The following is a 19,913-nucleotide window of genomic DNA, read 5'->3' as shown; positions in this document are numbered from 1 at the left end:
TTTACCATAAACTCTGAACTGCTGCATGGCTATGCAACTGCTTTTCTGGGACAAACCAGTACCAGCCACAGTGTGCTGAGACCCTACCCCAGAGGATCAGTGTGGTCCTGTGCCATAACATATCCCTAAAATTTGGAGTTTTGAAACCCAGCAACACGCTTGAAATAAAACACAAGAGTGCAGTGTGACCTGGGAGGCAGACAGTTTAGACACAGACAGGGTGAAGGCAAGGATCTGCCAGAGGCCAGGGACACAAGAGAGCAGTTTAGTTTTCTGTAAGGGCTTCCTGAAGAGTGGCAGTTATGAACTCCCCACTCTGGGAATGAGAGAGAGGCAGACATCACACCATTCCCCTCACTCACCCATCAGCAATGACAGACTTCAGTGAGCAACACAGAGCCCCCAGTGGAGGCTGGAGCTGCTTACACCAAGCCCCAGCCCCCTGCACCCTGCAGGTGCATCTTCACAAGGGCAAATACACCTGAGAAACAGTGCCGCAGGCCTATCCCCCAGAAAACCAGCACAAACCCCTCACATGCACCAAGTCTACTGATCATAGAGTGCTGTAAGCTTTCAGCTGTAGGTGAAACAGGATCTAACTTCTTTTATTTTCTTTTAGACAGGTAGCATAAGCAGGGGTGTGCAGAGTACAGGGAGAGAGAGAATCTTAAGTAGGCTCCATGCCCAGCCTGAAGCCAGACACAGGGCTTGATCTTATGACATTGAGATCATGACCTGAGCTGAAGTCAAGAGTTAGGGGGGAGTTAAGATGGCGGAGGAGTAGGGGACCCCTTTTTCAGCCGGTCCCCTGAGTCGAGCTGGATAGGTACCAGACCAGCCTAAATAACCACGGAATCAGCCTGAGACGCAGGATGATGCATCTGGATCTCTACAAATGAACATCTCCAGCGCTGAGTATTGAGGTACGAAGAGGGGAGCTGTAAACCGTGCACAGATATCGGAAGATAAACGGAAGGGGGAGGGAGCCGCCGCATTTGGGCGCCGGGAAGCGGCAGCCACCTGCACGGGGGAGCGGGCGGACTCACAGAGGGCACCCGCGAGAGAGCGGACTGAGGACTGAGACCGGTGAGCCGTGAAAGCGCGCCACCAGGCATCTCCCAGAACACCGGAATCCCGGTGTGCTCACGGGATCCAGACTGAGACCGGGAACTCCCGGAGCGCGCGTGGGGCGGCTGGCGGCTGGCGGGCCACCTGCACGGGGGAGCGGGCGGACTCGCGGTCGGCACCCGTGAAACAGCAGACTGAGACCCTGAACCGGGTGCGCGCGCCACCAGGCTTCTCCCGAAACTCCGGAATCGAGGTGTGCTCACCGGGCATAGACTGAGACCGGGAGACCCGGGAGCGTGCGGGGCGGCTGGTGGCTGGTGGGGTTAGAAACACAAAGGACAGAGACACGCCGGCCCTGGAAGTGAGGGCAGGGACGCCGAGTTGGTGCGCACATCCCGGGACGCTGCAGGGTTGAGCAGCACCAACAGTAACAGAGTTAAAGTGGCCAGAACATCAGTGGAGAACGGGCCGCAATCCCTCTGTTCTGTGACAATGCAGGCTCTGCTGCTCTGACCCTCAGAAGAGGCATAGCCGGCCGCCAGGGAAAGCCGCCAGAGAACAAAAGCCTGGAAATACCGGCTCAGAGAGTGCCCATCCCCATCCTCCCTCGCAGGGGACACGGAGACTCTAACCAAACAGGGTTGCCTGAGTATCGGCGCGGCAGGCCCCTCCCCCAGAAGGCAGGCTGAAAAATCAAGAAGCCCACAACCGGAGGCGCCTGGGTGGCGCAGTCATTGAGCGCCTGTCTCCGGCTTAGGGCGTGATCCCAGCGTTCCGGAAAGGAGTCCCTCATCGGGCTCCTCCGCTGGGAGCCTGCTTCTTCCTCTCCCACTCCCCTGCTTCTGTTCCGTTCTTGCTGACTGTCTGTCTCCCTCTCTCAGATAAGTAAATAAATAAAATCTTTAAAGAAGAAGCCCACATCTCTAAGATCCCTATAAAACAAGGGGCACGGCCTGGGACCCAGTCAATAATTTTGGGCTCCGGACAACCCCGCAACCTCCCCTCATTAGAATGACAAGAAGGAGAAGCCCCCCCCAGCAAAGAAAAGACAGTGAGTCAGTGGCCTCTGCCACAGAAGTAATGGATATGGATGTAACCAAATTATCAGAAATGGAATTCAGAGTAACAATGGTCAAGATAATGAGTAGACTTGAAAAAAGTATTCAGGAAAATGTTACTGAGAATATAGAATCCCTAAGGGCAGAAATGAGAGCGAATTTGACAGAAATTAAAAATTCTATGAGCCAAATGCAGGCAAAACTAGAGGCTCTGACGGCCAGGGTCACGGAAGCGGAGGAAAGGGTTAGTGAATTGGAGGATGGGTTAATAGAGGAAAAAATAAAAATAGAAGATGGTCTTAAAAAAATCCACGCCCACGAATGTTGGCTACGGGAGATTACTGACTCAACGAAACGATCCAATGTTAGAATCATCGGCATCCCCGAGGGGGTGGAGAAAAACAGAGGTCTAGAAGAGATATTTGAACAAATTGTAGCTGAAAACTTCCCTAATCTAGCAAGGGAAACAAACATTCGTGTCCAAGAGGCAGAGAAGACCCCTCCCAAGCTCAACCATGACAGACCTACACCACGTCACGTCATAGTGCAATTAGCAAATATGAGATCCAAGGATACAGTATTGAAAGCGGCCAGGGCAAAGAAATTTCTCACGTACCAAGGCAAAGGCATCAGAATTACGTCAGACCTGTCTACACAGACCTGGAATGAGAGAAAGGGTTGGGGGAGCATTTTTAAAGCTCTTTCAGAGAAAAACATGCAGCCAAGGATCCTTTATCCAGCAAGGCTGTCATTCAGAATTGATGGAGAAATAAAGACATTTCAGAATCGACAGTCACTAGCCAATTTCATAACCATGAAACCAGCCCTACAGGAGATATTACGGGGGGTTCTATAAAAGTAAAAAGGCCCCAAGAGTGATACAGAACAGAAAGTCACAGCCAATACAAACAAAGACTTTACTGACAACATGGCAGAATTAAAAGCATATCTCTCAGTACTCAGCCTTAACATTAATGGTTTAAATTCTTGCTTTAACGCCACAGGGTTGCAGATTGGATAAAAAGAAATGACCCATCCATTTGCTGTCTACAAGAGACTCATTTCGAACCCAAAGATGCATTCAGACTGAGAGTAAGGGGATGGAGTACCATCTTTCACGCAAATGGACCTCAAAAGAAAGCTGGGGTAGAAATTCTCATATCAGATAAACTGGATTTTAAACTACAGACTATAGTTAGAGATGCAGAAGGGCACTATATTATTCTTAAAGAAAGTATTCAACAAGTGGATATGACAATTATAAATATATATGCCCCCAACAGGGGAGCAGCAAGATACACAAGCCAACTCTTAACCAGAATAAAGAGACATATAGATAAAAATACATTAATAGTAGGGGACCTCAACACTCCACTCTCAGAAATAGACAGAACACCCTGGCAAAAACTAAGCAAAGAATCAAAGGCTTTGAATGCCATACTCGAAGAGTTGGACCTCTTAGATATATATAGAACACTACACCCCAGAACCAAAGAATACTCATTCTATTCTAATGCCCATGGAACATTTTCAAGAATAGACCATGTTCTGGGACACAAAACAGGTCTCAGCCGATACCAAAAGATTGAAATTATCCCCTGCATATTCTCAGACCACAACGCTCTGAAATTGGAACTCAACCACAAGGAAAAATTTGGAAGAAACTCAAACACTTGGAGACTAAGAACCATCCTACTCAGGAATGACTCGATAAACCAGGAAATCAAAAATCAAATTAAACAATTTATGGAGACCAATGAGAATGAAAATACAACAGTCCAAAACCTATGGGATACTGCAAAGGCAGTCCTAAGGGGGAAATACATAGCCATCCAAGCCTCACTCAAAAGAATAGAAAAATCTAAAATGCAGTTTTTATATTCTCACCTCAAGAAGCTGGAACAGCAACAGAGGGACAGGCCTAATCCACGCACAAGGAAGCAGTTGACCAAAATTAAAGCTGAAATCAATCAAGCAGAAACCAGAAGTACAGTAGAGCAGATCAACAGGACTAGAAGCTGGTTCTTGGAGAGAATCAATAAAATTGACAAACCACTGGCAAGACTTATCCAAAAGAAAAGAGAACGGACCCAGATTATTAAAATTATGAATGAAAAAGGAGAGGTCACAACCAACACCAATGAAATTGGAAGGATTATTAGAAACTTTTATCAACAGCTATATGCCAATAAACTAAGCAATCTGGAAGAGATGGAATCCTTCCTGGAAACCTATAAACTACCAAGATTGAAACAGGAAGAAATTGATTTCTTAAACAAGCCAATTAATTATGAAGAAATTGAGTCAGTGATAAACAACCTTCCAAATAACAAAACTCCAGGCCCGGACGGTTTTCCTGGGGAATTCTACCAAACATTCAAAGAAGAAATAATACCTATTCTCCTAAAGCTATTTCAAAAAATAGAAACAGAAGGAAAGCTACCAAACTCATTCTATGAGGCCAATATTACCTTGATCCCCAAACCAGGCAAAGACCCCCTCAAAAAGGAGAATTACAGACCGATTTCCCTAATGAATATGGACGCCAAAATCCTCAACAAGATACTTGCTAATAGAATCCAACAGTTCATTAAAAGGATTATCCACCACGATCAAGTGGGATTCATACCTGGGATGCAAGCGTGGTTCAATATTCGCAAATCAATCAGCGTGATACATCATATCAACAAGAAAAGACTCAAGAACCATATGATCCTCTCAATCGATGCCGAAAAAGCATTTGACAAAATACAGCATCCTTTCCTGATTAAAACCCTTCAGAGTGTAGGAATAGAAGGTACATTTCTCAATCTCATAAAAGCCATCTATGAAAAGCCTACTGCAAATATTATTCTCAATGGGGAAAAGCTGGAAGCCTTTCCCTTAAGATCAGGAACACAACAAGGATGCCCACTCTCGCCACTATTATTCAACATAGTACTAGAAGTCCTTGCAACAGCAATCAGACAACAAAAAGGGATCAAAGGTATTCAAATCGGCAAAGAAGAAGTCAAAATGTCTCTCTTCGCAGATGACATGATACTCTATATGGAAAACCCAAAAGAAGCCACTCCCAAACTATTAGAAGTTATAGAGCAATTCAGGACGTGGCGGGATACAAAATCAATGCTCAGAAATCAGTTGCATTTCTGTACACGAATAACGAGAACGAAGAAAGAGAAATTAGGGAATCCATCCCATTTACAATAGCACCAAAAACCATACGTTACCTTGGAATTAACTTAACCAGAGACGTAAAGGACCTTTATTCTAGAAACTATAAATCACTCTTAAAAGACATTGAGGAAGACATAAAAAGATGGAAAGATATTCCATGCTCATGGATCGGAAGAATTAACATAGTTAAAATGTCCATGCTACCCAGAGCAATCTACACTTTCAATGCTATCCCGATCAAAATACCGAGAACGTTTTTCAAAGAACTGGGACAAATAGTCCTTAAATTTGTATGGAACCAGAAAAGACCCCGAATCTCCAAGGAACTGTTGAAAAGGAAAAACAAAGCTGGGGGCATCACAATGCCAGATTTCGAGCTGTACTACAAAGCTGTGATCACAAAGATAGCATGGTACTGGCACAAAAACAGACACATAGACCAATGGAACAGAATAGAGAGCCCAGAAATGGACCCTCAGCTCTTTGGGCAACTAATCTTTGATAAAGCAGGAGAAAACATCTGGTGGGAAAAAGACAGTCTCTTCAATAAATGGTGCTGGGAAAATTGGACAGCTACATGCAAAAGAATGAAACTTGACCACTATCTCACACCATACACAAAAATAAACTCCAAATGGATGAAAGACCTCGATGTGAGACAGGAATCCATCAAAATTCTAGAGGAGAACATAGGCAGCAACCTCTACGAAATCGGCCAAAGCAACCTTTTTCATGATACATCCCCAAAGGCAAGAGAAACAAAAGATAAAATGAATTTATGGGACTTCATCAAGATTAAAAGTTTCTGCACAGCCAAGGAAACAGTCAGAAAAACTAAGAGGCAGCCCACGGAATGGGAGAAGATATTTGCAAATGACACTACAGATAAAGGACTGGTATCCAAGATCTACAAAGAACTTCTCAAACTCAATACACAAGAAACAAATAAACAAATCAAAAAATGGGCAGAAGATATGAACAGACACTTTTCCAATGAAGACATACAAATGGCTAACAGACACATGAAAAAATGTTCAAAATCATTAGCCATCAAGGAAATTCAAATCAAAACCACACTGAGATACCACCTTACGCCAGTTAGAATGGCAAAAATAGACAAGGCAAGAAACAACAAATGTTGGAGAGGATGTGGAGAAAGGGGATCCCTCCTACATTGTTGGTGGGAATGCAAGTTGGTACAGCCACTCTGGAAAACCGTGTGGAGGTCCCTTAAAAAGTTAAAAATTGAGCTACCGTATGATCCAGCCATTGCACTACTGGGTGTTTAGCCCAAAGATACAGACGTAGTGAAGAGAAGGGCCATATGCACCCCAATGTTCATAGCAGCAATGTCCACAATAGCTAAATCATGGAAGGAGCCGAGATGCCCTGCAACAGATGACTGGATTAAGAAGTTGTGGTCCATATATACAATGGAATATTACTCAGCAATCAGAAAGAATGAGTTCTCAACATTTGCTACAACATGGACGGCACTGGAGGAGATAATGCTTAGTGAAATAAGTCAAGCAGAGAAAGACAACTATCATATGATTTCTCTCATCTATGGAACATAAGAACTAGAATGATCAGTAGGGGAAGAAAGGGATTAAGAAAGGGGGGGTAATCAGAAGGGGGAATGAAACATGAGAGACTATGGACTATGAGAAACAAACTGAGGGCTACAGAGGGGAGGGGGTGTGGGGGAATGGGATAGACCGGTGATGGGTAGTAAGGAGGGCACATACTGCATGGTGCACTGGGTGTTATACACAACTAATGAATCATCGAGCCTTACATCGAAAACTGGGGATGTACTGTATGGTGACTAACATAATATAATAAAAAATCATTATTAAAAAAAAAAAGAGTTAGATACTTAACTGACTGAGCCACCCAGGCCCCCTGAGAATGTAGCTTCTTTTAATAAGCAGACAAATACACACCTAATTAAAACTTGTCACACAGTGGACAAAGCCCAACACTCCCAACTGCAAGCAAGGAGAGACTCTTCAGAGGACCGATCTGAGGGAAGGAGTAGCCAAAACACAATAGCAGGGTGCACACTCTGAAATACTTACTGAAGCACCAGGGCCAAGACAGTATAGGGCCTCTTCTTAATATAGCCATTACTGTCAGGAGCAGGAATATAGCAGGCTTTCCTAACACACACACACACACACACACACACACACACACACACACACACACGTGACCTAGACAAAATGACAAGATGGAGGAATTCACCTAAAAAGAAAGAACAGGAAGAAGTCATGACCAGGGTTTTTATAAAAACAGATATAATTAAAGTACCTGAACCAGAATTTAAAACAACAGTCATAAGAATAATAACTGGGCTTGAGAAAAGCATAGAAGACACTAGAGAATCCCTTACATCAGAGATAAAAGAAATAAAACTAGGCAGACTAAAATAAAAAAAATACTATAACCAAGATGGAGAACTTAGTGGATGCAATGGCAATGAGGATGGACAAATTAGAACAAATCAGTGATATAGAAGATGAAATTATGGAGTATGATGAAGCTGAAAAGAAAAGAGAAAGAAAAGTATTGCATCATGAATGTAGACTTAGGGAATTCAGTGACTCCTTAAAGCATAATAATATTTGTATCATAGGAGTCCCAGAAGAAGAGAGGGGAAAAGGGACAGAGGGTTGAACAAATTATAGCTGAAAACTTTCCTAATCTGGGGAAGGAAACAGACATTGAAATCCAAAAGGCACAGAGAAATCCCATCAAATTCAACAAAAGCCAGAAAACACAAAAACACATCATAGTCAAATCACAAAATACACAGACAAGGAAAGAATCCTGAAAGCAACAAGGGGAAAAAAGCCCTTAATCTACAAGGGAAGACAAATCAGATTCACAGAAGATCTGTCCACAGAAAAATGGCAGGCCAGAAGGCAGTGGCATGGTATATTGAATGTGCTGAGTGGGAAAAATATGCAGCCAATAATATTTTATCCAGCAAGGGTGTCATTCAGAATAGAAGGTAAACAGCTTCCCAGACAAACAAAAACTAAAGCAGATCATGACCACCAAACCAACCCTGCAAGAGATAATAAAGGGGACTCTTTGAGTAGGAAGGAAAGAACAAAAATGACAAAGACTAGAAAGGAAAAGAGAACATCACCAGAAACACCAACTTTCAGGAAACACAATGGCACTAAATTCATATCTATCAATAAGCACTCTGAATGTAAATGGGCTAAATGCTCCAATCAAAAGACATAGGGTATCAGAAGGGATTAAAAAACAAGATCCATCTATATGCTGCCTACAAGAAATTCATTTTAGACCTAAAGACACCTACAGATTAAAGTGAGGGGTTTGAGAACCATCTATCATGCTAATGGAACATCAAAAGAAAGATGGAGTAGCCATACTTATATCAGACAAACTAGATTTTAAACCAAAGACTATAACAAGAGATAAGGAAGAGAACTCTATCATAATTAAGGGGCCTATCCATCAAGAAGATCTAACAAATGTTAAGTGTTTATGCCTCAAATTTAGGAGCACACAAATATATAAATCAATTAATAACAAACATGAAGAAACTAATTGATAGTAATACAATAATAGTGGGGGACTTTAACACACCACATACAGCAATGGACAGATCAACTAAGCATAAAATCAACAAGAAAACAACAGCTTTGAAAGACATACTGGACCAGATGGACTGAACAGATATATTCAGAACATTTCATCCTAAAGCAGTAGAATACACATTGTTTCCAAGTACCTATGGAATATTTCCAAAAGGGATCAGTTACTGGGTCATAAATCAGGTCTCACCAAATACAAAAAGATTGAGATCATACCATGCATATTTTCAGACCACAACACTGTGAAACTTGAAGTAAACCACAAGATAAAATTTGGAAAGACCACAAACACATGGAGGTCAAAGAACATCCTACTAAAAATGAATGGGTTAACCAGGAAATTAAAGAAGAAATAAAAAGAAAATACACTGAAGCAAATGAAAATGACAACACAACAGTCCAAAACTTTTTGGGATACAGCAAAGGTGGTCCTAAGAGGGAAATGCATTGCAATAAGACTATCTCAAGAATCAAGAAAGCCTCAAATACACAACTGAAACTTTCACCTAAAGAAGATAAAAAAGGAAGAGGAAATAAAACCTAAACCAATAGAAGAAGGGAAATAATAAAGGTTAGAGCAGAATAAATGATAGAGAAACAAAAAACCAGTAGACCAAATAAATAAAACCAAAGAGCTAGTTCTTTGAAAGAATTAATAAAATTGATAAACACTAAGCCAAACTTATCAAAAAGGAAAGAGAAAGGACTCAAATAAATAAAATCATGAATGAAAGATGAGAGATCAAAATCAACACCACAGAAATACAAACAATCATTAGAGAATATTATGAAAAATAATCCATCAAGAAACTGGACAATCTGGAAAAAATAGATAAATTCCTAGAAACATACTAATTATCAAAACTGAAACAGGAAGAAATAAAAAATTTGAACAGGCCCACAACCAGCAAAGAAATTGAATCAGTAATCAAAAATCTCCCAAAAAACAAGAGTCCAAAGCTGGATGGATTTCCAGGGGACAAATCGTTGGGATACCGACGACTTAAAGAAGAATTGATATCTATTCTTCTGAAACTGTGCCAAAAAACAGAAATGGAGGGAAAACTGGCAAACTCATTCTATGAGGCCAGCATTACATTGGTTCTAAACCACACAAAGACCCCACTAAAAAGGAGAATTACAGACCAATAGCTCTGATGAACATAGATGGAAAAATTCTCAACAAGATAAACAAACTGAGGGCTTCAGAGGGAAGGGGGATAGGGGAATGGGATAGACTGGTGATGGGTAGTAAGTAGGGCACGTATTGCATGGTGCACTGGGTGTTATACACAACTAATGAATCATGGAACTTTACATAAAAAAAACAGGGATGTACTCACTGTATGGTGACTAACATAATAAAAAATATTATTATATAAAAAAAGATACTAGCTAATTGAATCCCACAGTACATTAAAAGGTTTATTCACTATGATCAAGTGGGATTTATTCCTGGCCTGCAGGAGTGGTTCAATATCCACAAATCAATCAATGTGATACATCATGTTAATAAAAGAAAAGATAAGAACCATATGATCCCCTCAATAGATGCAGAAAAAGCATTTGACAAAACACAGCATCCTTTCTTGATAAGAACCCTCAAGAAAGTAAGGATAGAAGGAACCCAACATCATAAAGGCCATACATAAAAGACCCACAGCTAATATCATCCTCAATGGAGAAAAAACTGAAAGATTTTCCTCTATAGTCAGGAACATAACTGGGATGTCCATTTTCACATGAGTTGTAGCAACTTCTTACTAGATATGTCTTCAGAGGCAAGGGAAACAAAAGCAAAAAAAAAAAAAAAAAACCCACAAAAAACCAACAACAACCAAAAACAACAACAACAACAAAACCCCAAAACTACTGGGACTTCATCAAGATAAAATACTTCTTCACAGTGAAGGAAATAATCAACAAAACTAAAAGTTGACCTACAGAATGGGAGAAGATATTTTCAAATGACATATCATATAAAGGGCTAGTATCCAAAACTATAAAAAAAAACTTATCAAACCCACACCCAAAAAAATAAATAATCCAGTTAAGAAATGGGCAGAAAGGGGCGCCTGGGTGGCACAGCGGTTAAGCGTCTGCCTTCGGCTCAGGGCGTGATCCCGGCGTTGTGGGATCGAGCCCCACATTGGGCTCCTCCACTGTGGGCCTGCTTCTTCCTCTCCCATTCCCCCTGCTTGTGTTCCCTCTCTCGCTGGCTGTCTCTATCTCTGTCAAATAAATAAATAAAATCTTTAAAAAAAAAAAAAAAGAAATGGGCAGAAAACATGAACAGACATTTCTCCAAAGAAGACATACAGATGCCCAACAGATACATGAAAACAATACTCAACATCACTCATCATCAGGGAAATACAAATCAAAACCACCATGAGATACCACCTCACACTTGTCAGAATGGCTAAAATTAACAGCTCAGGAAATAACAGATGTTGATGAGGATGCAGATAAAGGGGAACCGTCTTACACTGTTGGTGAGAATGCAAACTAGTATAACTACTCAGGAAAACATTATGGAGGTTCCTCAAAAAGTTAAAAATAGAACTACCCTACTACCCATCAATCACACTACTAGGTATTTATCCAAAGGTTACAAAAATGCTGATTTGAAGGGGCACATGTACCCTGATGTTTATAGCAGCACCATCAACTATAGCCAAATTATGGAAAGAGCCCAAATATCCATCAACTGATAAATGGATACAGCAAATGTGGTATGTATGTGTATATATATAGTGTGTTTGTGCGTATATATGTATATATACTGAAGATGTGGTGTGTGTGTGTATATACATGTATATATGCACAATGGAATATTACTTAGCCATCAAAAAGAATGAAATCTTGCCATTTACAATGATGTGGATGGAGCTACAGTGTATTATGCTAAGTGAAATATGCAGAGAAAGACAAATATATGCTTTCACTCATATGTGGAATTTAAGAAACAAAACAAATGAATATAGGGAAGGGAAGGAAAAATAAGATAAAAACAGAGAGGGAGGCAAACCAAAAACAGACTTTAAAAAAAAATGATTTTATTTATTTATTTGAGAGACAGAGACAGAGGTAGTGAGAGAGTATGAACAGGGAGAAGAGGGAGAGGCAGGCTCCCTGCTCAGCAGGAAGCCCTATGAGGGGCTCAATCCCAGGACCCTGGGATCATGACCTGAGCTGAAGACAGACACTTAAACGACTGAGCCACCCAGGCACCCCTAAAAAAGAGACTCTGAATTATAGAGAACAAACTGAGGGTTGCTGGAGGGGAGGAGGTAGGGGGATGGGTTAATGGGTGATGGGCATTGAGAAGGTCACTTTTTGTCATGAGCACTGGGTGTTATATGTAAGTGATGAATCACTAAATTCTACTCCTGAAACTAATACTACACTATATGTTAACTAACTTAAATTTAAATAAAATCTTGGAAGAAAAAATATATGAAGAATGTATACAACTAAACACCCCCAAAACAGAGTCCAATTAAGAATGGGCAGAGACGTGGATAGACATTTCTCTAAATGAGACATCCACGTGACCAACAGACACATGAAAAGATGCTCAACATCATTCATTATCATGGAAATGCAAATCAACCTACTATGAAATATCACCTGACACCTGTCAGAAGGGCTAAAATAAAAAACACGAGAATCAACTCTTGTTTAATAGGATGTAGAGAAATAGGAACCCTTGCACACTGTTGGTAGGAGTACAAACTGGTAAAGTCACTAGGATAACAGTATGGAGTTTCCTCAAAAAGCTAAAAATGGAACTACCATATGATCCAGTAATTGCACTACTGGGTATTTACCACAAAAACACAAAAACACTAATTGAAAGATATTAACACACCCTGATGTTTATAGCAGCATTATCTATAACAGCCGAATTATGGAAGCATCTCAAATGTTCACTGATAAATGAATGGATAAAGTAGATGTAATATATATGTATATATATATAACATATATTATTCAGCCATAAAAAAGAATGAAATCTTTCCATTTGCAACATGGATGGAGCTAGAGAGTATAATGATAAGTGAAGTAATTCAATCAGAGAAAGAGAAGTACCATATGATTTCACTCACATATGGATTTTTAGAAACAAAACAAATGAGCAAAGAGAATAAAAGGAGAGAATCAAACCAAGAAACAGACTCTCAACTATAAAGAACAAACTGATCATTACTAGAGGGTAAATGGATGGGGGATGGGGGATGGGTGAAATAGTTGATGGGGATTAAAGAGTACACTTATCATTGATGAGCAATGAGTAATGTATAGAATTGTTGAATCACTATATTGTACACCTGAAACAAATGTAACACTGTGTTTTAATTATACTGAAATTAAAATAAAAACTCGGAAGCTTGGGAAGATGGTGGAGTAGGAGGACACTGAGCTTACTCTGTCCCACGTTTACAACTACATATCATCCACATTGAATTCAATAAACCAGAGAGTGATTCAAAGACTGCTAGGACAAACTCCATAAGTAAATACAGAGAAGAAGCTTCATCTTAAAGGTTTGGGAGGTCGGAAAGGCAGGGGGAGGCTGCCTGCAGGTGGGAGGGAATTGCAATCTGAAGAGGGCAGAGAAATGGGCCTTCCCACCAGGAAGCACATAAGAGGAAGGTTACTCTCCATAATATTTGACCCTGAAAACCAAAGAGACTGAATTCTCTTTGTATAACCAGTGTGACTTGGAGTCTGGAATGTTAAAAGACACTTGTCTCAGCACTGTGCCAGCCAGGAAGGAGAGCGAGTAATAGCTGGGTTGCTGCCCTTAAACAGACAGAGGCTCACGAAGAGGGGCAACATAAAAACTGAAGTTTACACAATGTCACAAGAGGGCAAACAGGAGACAGATCTGTTCATAGTGATTTTGGAGCATGTTGTGGGACTTCTCCAAAAATGAGGGAGCTGGCAGGTGCCAATTTCCTCCCCCAGGCCCCAGTATAAACCCAGAAACACCTGGAGGGCTGCAAAGACACTTGCTAACTAACCTGCTAGCAGTGTGCCATGCCCATCGGTTCTCCTGAGGATTCACCAACTCCAAGCCTGCTAGCCCTGGCCCTGGGCTCAGAGCAAATTTTGTTAAGGGTACAGAGCAAATTTTGTTAAAGCCGCATGCTCACCCTGCCCAGCAACCTGATGCACACTGCTGCCCTGTACCACAACCAGCCATTACACAGTGCCCTGCCACTCTGCTGTGCCAAGCTATGTGCCCTGAGCTACCATCCCATATAGGGCCCAGCTGTACCTGGCCATCACCACATGCTGTGACCAGTCTTATACACCTGGCTGCTCCAGCCTATGGCCCCAAGCTACCACAGTGCTTTGTATATCTGGCATAGTTTTAGTGGCCCAGTGTACATTTTGCTAATACCACTGCTCTGCTCCCAAGTTCCCCAGTGGGCACACCCCCTCAGAGCTGGCCTGCCTGGGTCCCACTAACACCACAAAGAGCTAGAAAAGCCCACAACAGGCAGAGAGTCAATGAAGATGATTGCACTGAAATAAATATTGATTCAGACACAACAGCGGGAATTAGCAACACATAGGACACTCCTGCAGTGCCACATTCTGGCAAAAAGGGATGCTGTACTCCAGGGCACTCTAGGACCTCATCATCATAAACTCATTACTTTCAAGACCCAAAGACATAGCTGAATTCCTTAACAAACAGAAACAGATGCAGAGCAACAGACAAAATGAGGAGACAGAGAAATTTTTCCCAAATGAAAGAATAAGACAAGGCCATGGACAGAGATCTAAGTGAAACAGATATCAGTAACATGCCTGGTAGAGAATTTAAAGCAATAATCATAAAGATACTCACTGGACTTGAGCAAAGAGTAGAAGACATGAATGAGACTCTTAACACAGAGATAAGGAATAACATAGCAGAAATAAAGGGCACAAAAAATGAAATGAGAAGCACACTTGATGGAATGATGGAATGAATATCAGGATGAAAGAAGCAGAAGAACAAATTAGTGACCTAGAAGACAAAGTAAAGGAAAGTAAGCTGAAGAAAAGAGAAAAGAATTATGCAAAATGAGAATAGACTTAGGGAACTCAGTGACTCCATCAAACATTACAACATTCATATTACAGGAGCCACAGTAGAATAAGAAAGATAAAAGGGGGTAGAAAATATATTTGAAGAAATAATAGATGAAAACTTCCCTACTCTGGGGAAGGAAACAGATATCTGGATCCAGAAGGCACAGAGAACTTTCATCAAAATCAACAAAAGCAGTACCCTACCAAGACACATTTTAGTTAAATTTGAAAAATCTAATTATAAAGAAAAAATTAAAAGGAGAAAGATAAAATACAGCAGTAAGTTACAAGGGTAAACCAAAAAGGCTAGCAGGAGATTTTTCAACAGAAATTGCAAGGCAGAAGGAAGTGGCATGATATATTCAAAGTGTTGAATGGGAAAAATCTGCAGCCAAGAATACTCTTTCTGGCAAGGCTATCATTCAGAATAGAAAGAGAGACAGAATTTCTGAAACAAAATCTTTAGAATTCATGACCACTAAACTAGCGCTGTAAGAAATATTAAAGGGGACTGTTTGAGTGGAAAGGAGAGACCAAGTGATATTATAAAGGTAGGAAACACAGTAGCAATTAAAATGAATACTTCTATAAAAATCAATAAAGGAATTCACAAGCAAAGTATATAAAATATAATAACATACACCTAAGACACAGGGAGGAGAGGGGATAAGAACGGGTTCAATCATAAATGACCATCAACTTAATATAGACAGCGATATGCAGACGAGGCTATATACAAACCTAATGGTAATCATGTATCAAAACTCACTAATAATTATGCAAACCACAAAGACAAAGAAATCCAAATATATCACTAAAAAAACCCAGCAAAACATGAAAGAGAGAAAGGAAAGATCAGAGAAAATCTTCAGAAACAACCACAAAACAAGTAATAAAATGGTAATAAACATGTATCTATCAATTATTCCCTCGAATGTAAATGGACTAAATGCTCTAATACAAAGACATAGGGTGACAGAATGGATGAGAAAACAAGACCCATCTATATGCTGCCTACAAGAGACTCATTTTAGACCTAAAGTCACCTGCATATTGAAAGTTAGAGAATGGAGAAATATCTAGCATACAAGTGGATGTCACAAGAAAACCAGAGTAGCAATACTTATATTGGACAAATTAGATTTCAGAGCAAAGAATGTAACAACAGACAAAAAAGGATACTATGTAAAAATGAAGGGGACTTCCAACAAGAATATATCATTATAAATATTTATGCACCCAACATAGGAGCACCCATATACACAAAACATTTAATACAAACATAATGGAACAAATTGACATTAATACATTAATAGCAGGGGACTTTAACAACCACTTAAATCAATGAGCATATCATCCAAACAAAAATTCAATAAACAATTGCTTTTAATGACACACTGCAACATATGGATTTAACAGATATATTCAGAATATTCCATACTAAAACAGCAGAATACACATTGTTATCCCCTACACATGGAACAATCTCCAGAATAGATCACAAAACAATCCTTAACAAATTCAAGAAGATCAAAGTCATACCATGGATATTTTCTGACCACAACACTATGAAACTAGAAGTCAAGCACCCCCCGACACACACACAATGTGTGGAAAGACCAGAAACACATGGAGTTTAAATAACATGCTACTAAACAATGAATGGGTCAACCACAAAATTAAAGAATAAATTAAAAAGTACATGGAAACAAATTAAAATGAAAACACCACAGCCCAAAACCTTAGGAATGGAGCAAAAGTGGTCAAAAGAGGGAAGTATATAGTAATGCAGGCCTACCTCAAGAAGCAAAAAAAATCTCAAATAAACAACCTAATCTTAAACCTAAAGAGGCTAGAAAAAGAAAAATAAACTAAACCTAAAAGCAGCTGAAGGAAGGACACAATAAAAATTAAAGCAGAAGTAAGTCATATAGAAACCAAAAAAAAAAAAAAAAAAAGACTGGCTGATGGGCACTATGGAGGGCATGTGATGTGATGAGCACTGGGTGTTACATGCAACTAATGAATCATTGAACACTACACCAAAAACTAATGATGCAGTATAAGTATATGCTGGCTAATTTAATTTAAATTAAAAAGAACCCCACACAATGAAACAGATCGTGCACCCCAATGTTCACAGCAGCAATATCTACAATAGCTAAACTGTGGAAGGAGCTGAGATGCCCATCAACAGACGAATGGATAAAGAAATGTGGTCCATATATACAATGGAATATTACTCAGCCATCAGAAAGGATGATTACACATTTGCATCAACATGGATGGGACTGGAGGAGATTATGCTAAGTGAAATAAGTCAAGCAGAGAAAGACAATTAACATATGGTTTCACTCATTTGTGGAACATAAGGAATAGCAGGGAGATCGGTAGAAGTAAGGGAAAAATGAAGGGGCGGTAAACAGAGGCGGAAATGAACCACGAGAGACTATGGACTCTGGGAAACAAACTGAGGGTTTTAGAGGGGAGGGGTGTGGGGGGATGGGCTAGCCCGGTGAAGGGTATTAAGGAGGGCACATATTGCATGGAGCACTGGGTGTTATACACAAACAATGAATCATGGAACACTACATCAAAAACTAATGATGTACTGTATGATGACTAACATAACATAATAAAATTTTTTAAATAAATAAATAAATAAATAATAGAAAAGGAGGGAAAACTTTCAAATTCATTCTGGGAGGCCAGCATTACCCTTATACCAAAACCAGATAAAGACACCACAAAAACAAAACAAAACAAAACAAAACAAAACAAAACAAAACAAAACAAAAAAACTATAAGACAATAACCTTGATGAACACCGATGCAAAAATCCTCAACTAAATATTAGCAAACTGAATTTAACAATATGTTAAAAAAAAAACATTCAAGTGAGATTTATTCCCAAGTTGCAAGCCTGGTTCAAAATTCACAAATCAATCAACATGATACATCACTTCAATAAAAGAAAATACAAGAACCATATGATCATTTGAATAGATGTACAAAAAGCATTTGACAAAGTACAACATCCATTCATGATAAAAACACTTAACAAAGGAAGAATAGAGGAAACATACCTCAACATGATGAAGGCCATATATATGAAAAACCCACAGTAAACATCATCCTCAATGGGGAAAAACATAGCTTTTCCCCTAAGGTAAGAACAACATAAGGGTGCCCACTCTCACCACTTTTATTTGACATTGTACAAGAAGCCCTAGCCACAGCAATCAAAAATAAATAAAAGGCATCCAAACTGGCAAAGAAGAAGTCAAATTTTCACTATTTGCAGATGGCATGATAGTATATAAAGAGAACCACAAAGACTAAAACAAAAACCAGCCAGAACCGATAAATGAATTCAATAAAATTGCAGGATACAAAATCAATGTACAGAAATGTGTTGCATTTCTATACACCAATACTGAAGCAGCAGAACAAGAAATTAAGAAAATAATCCCATTAATAATTACACCAATAAGAATAAATACCTACGAATAAACCTAACCAAAGTGGTGAAAGACCTACAATCTGAAAGTTATAAAAAACTGATGGAAGAAACTGAAGAGGACACAAAGAAATGGAAGTACATTCCAGAGTCATGGATTTGGAGAACAGATATTGTTAAAATGTCTATACAACTCAAAGCAATTCACACATTTAATGAAATCCATATCAAAATACCACCAGCATTTTTCACAGAGCTAGTACAAACAATCCTAAAATTTATATGGAACCACAAAAGACCCCAAATAGCCAAAGCAATCTTGAAAAAGAAAAGCAAGTCTGGAGGCATCACAATCCTGGACTTCAAGTTGTATTACAAAGCTATAGTGATCAAAACAGTATGATATTGGCACAAAAACAGACACATAGATCCATGGAACAGAATAGAAAACCCAGAAATGGACCCATAATTATGTGGTCAATTAATCTTCAACAAAGCAGGAAAGAGTATCCAGTGTGAAAGACAGTCTCTTCAACAAATGGTGTTGGGAAAACTGGACAGAATCATACAAAAGAATGAAACTGGACCATGTTCTTACACCACACACAAAAATAAACTTGAAGTAGATTGAAGACCTAAATGAGACCTGAACCCATAAAAATCCTAGAAGAGAACATACGCAGTAACCTCTCTGACATCAGCCATAGCAATTTCTCTCTAGATATGTCTCCTGAGGCAAGGAAACAAAAGCAAAAACAAACAAACAAACAAACAAACAAAAAAAACTATTGGGACTTCATCAACATAAAAAGGTTCTGCACAGTGAAGGAATCAATAAAACTAAAAGCCAACCTACAGAATGGGAGAAGATATTTGCAAATGACATTATAGATAAAGGCTGGTATCCAAGATCTATAAAGAACTTCTCAAACTCAATACCCAAAAAACAAATAATCCAGTCAAAAAATGGGCAGAAGACATGAACAGATACTTCTCCAAAGAAGACGTACCAATGGCTAACAGACACATGAAAAATGTTCAATATCACTAGCTATCAGAGAAATACAAATCAAAACCACAATGAGATACCACCTTACACCAGCTAGAATGGCCAAAATTAACAAGACAGGAAACAACAAGTGTTGGCAAGGTTGTAGTGAAGGGGGAACCCTCTTGCACTCTTGGTGGGAATGCAAGTTGGTACAGCCACTCTGGAAAACAGTATGGAGGTTCCTCAAGATGTTAAAAATAGAGCTACCCTACAACCCAGTGATTGCACTACTAGGCATCTACCCCAAAGATACAGATTTAGTGAAAAGAAGGGACACATGCACCCCAATGTTCATAGCAGCAATGTCCACAATAGCCAAACTGTGGAAGTAGCTGAGATGCCCTTCAACAGATGAATGGATAAAGAAGATG

The sequence above is a fragment of the Ursus arctos genome, chromosome X (genome assembly GCF_023065955.2).
Source record: "Ursus arctos isolate Adak ecotype North America chromosome X, UrsArc2.0, whole genome shotgun sequence".
Taxonomy (NCBI): Eukaryota; Metazoa; Chordata; class Mammalia; order Carnivora; family Ursidae; genus Ursus; species Ursus arctos.
This window is presented reverse-complemented; position numbering follows the sequence as displayed.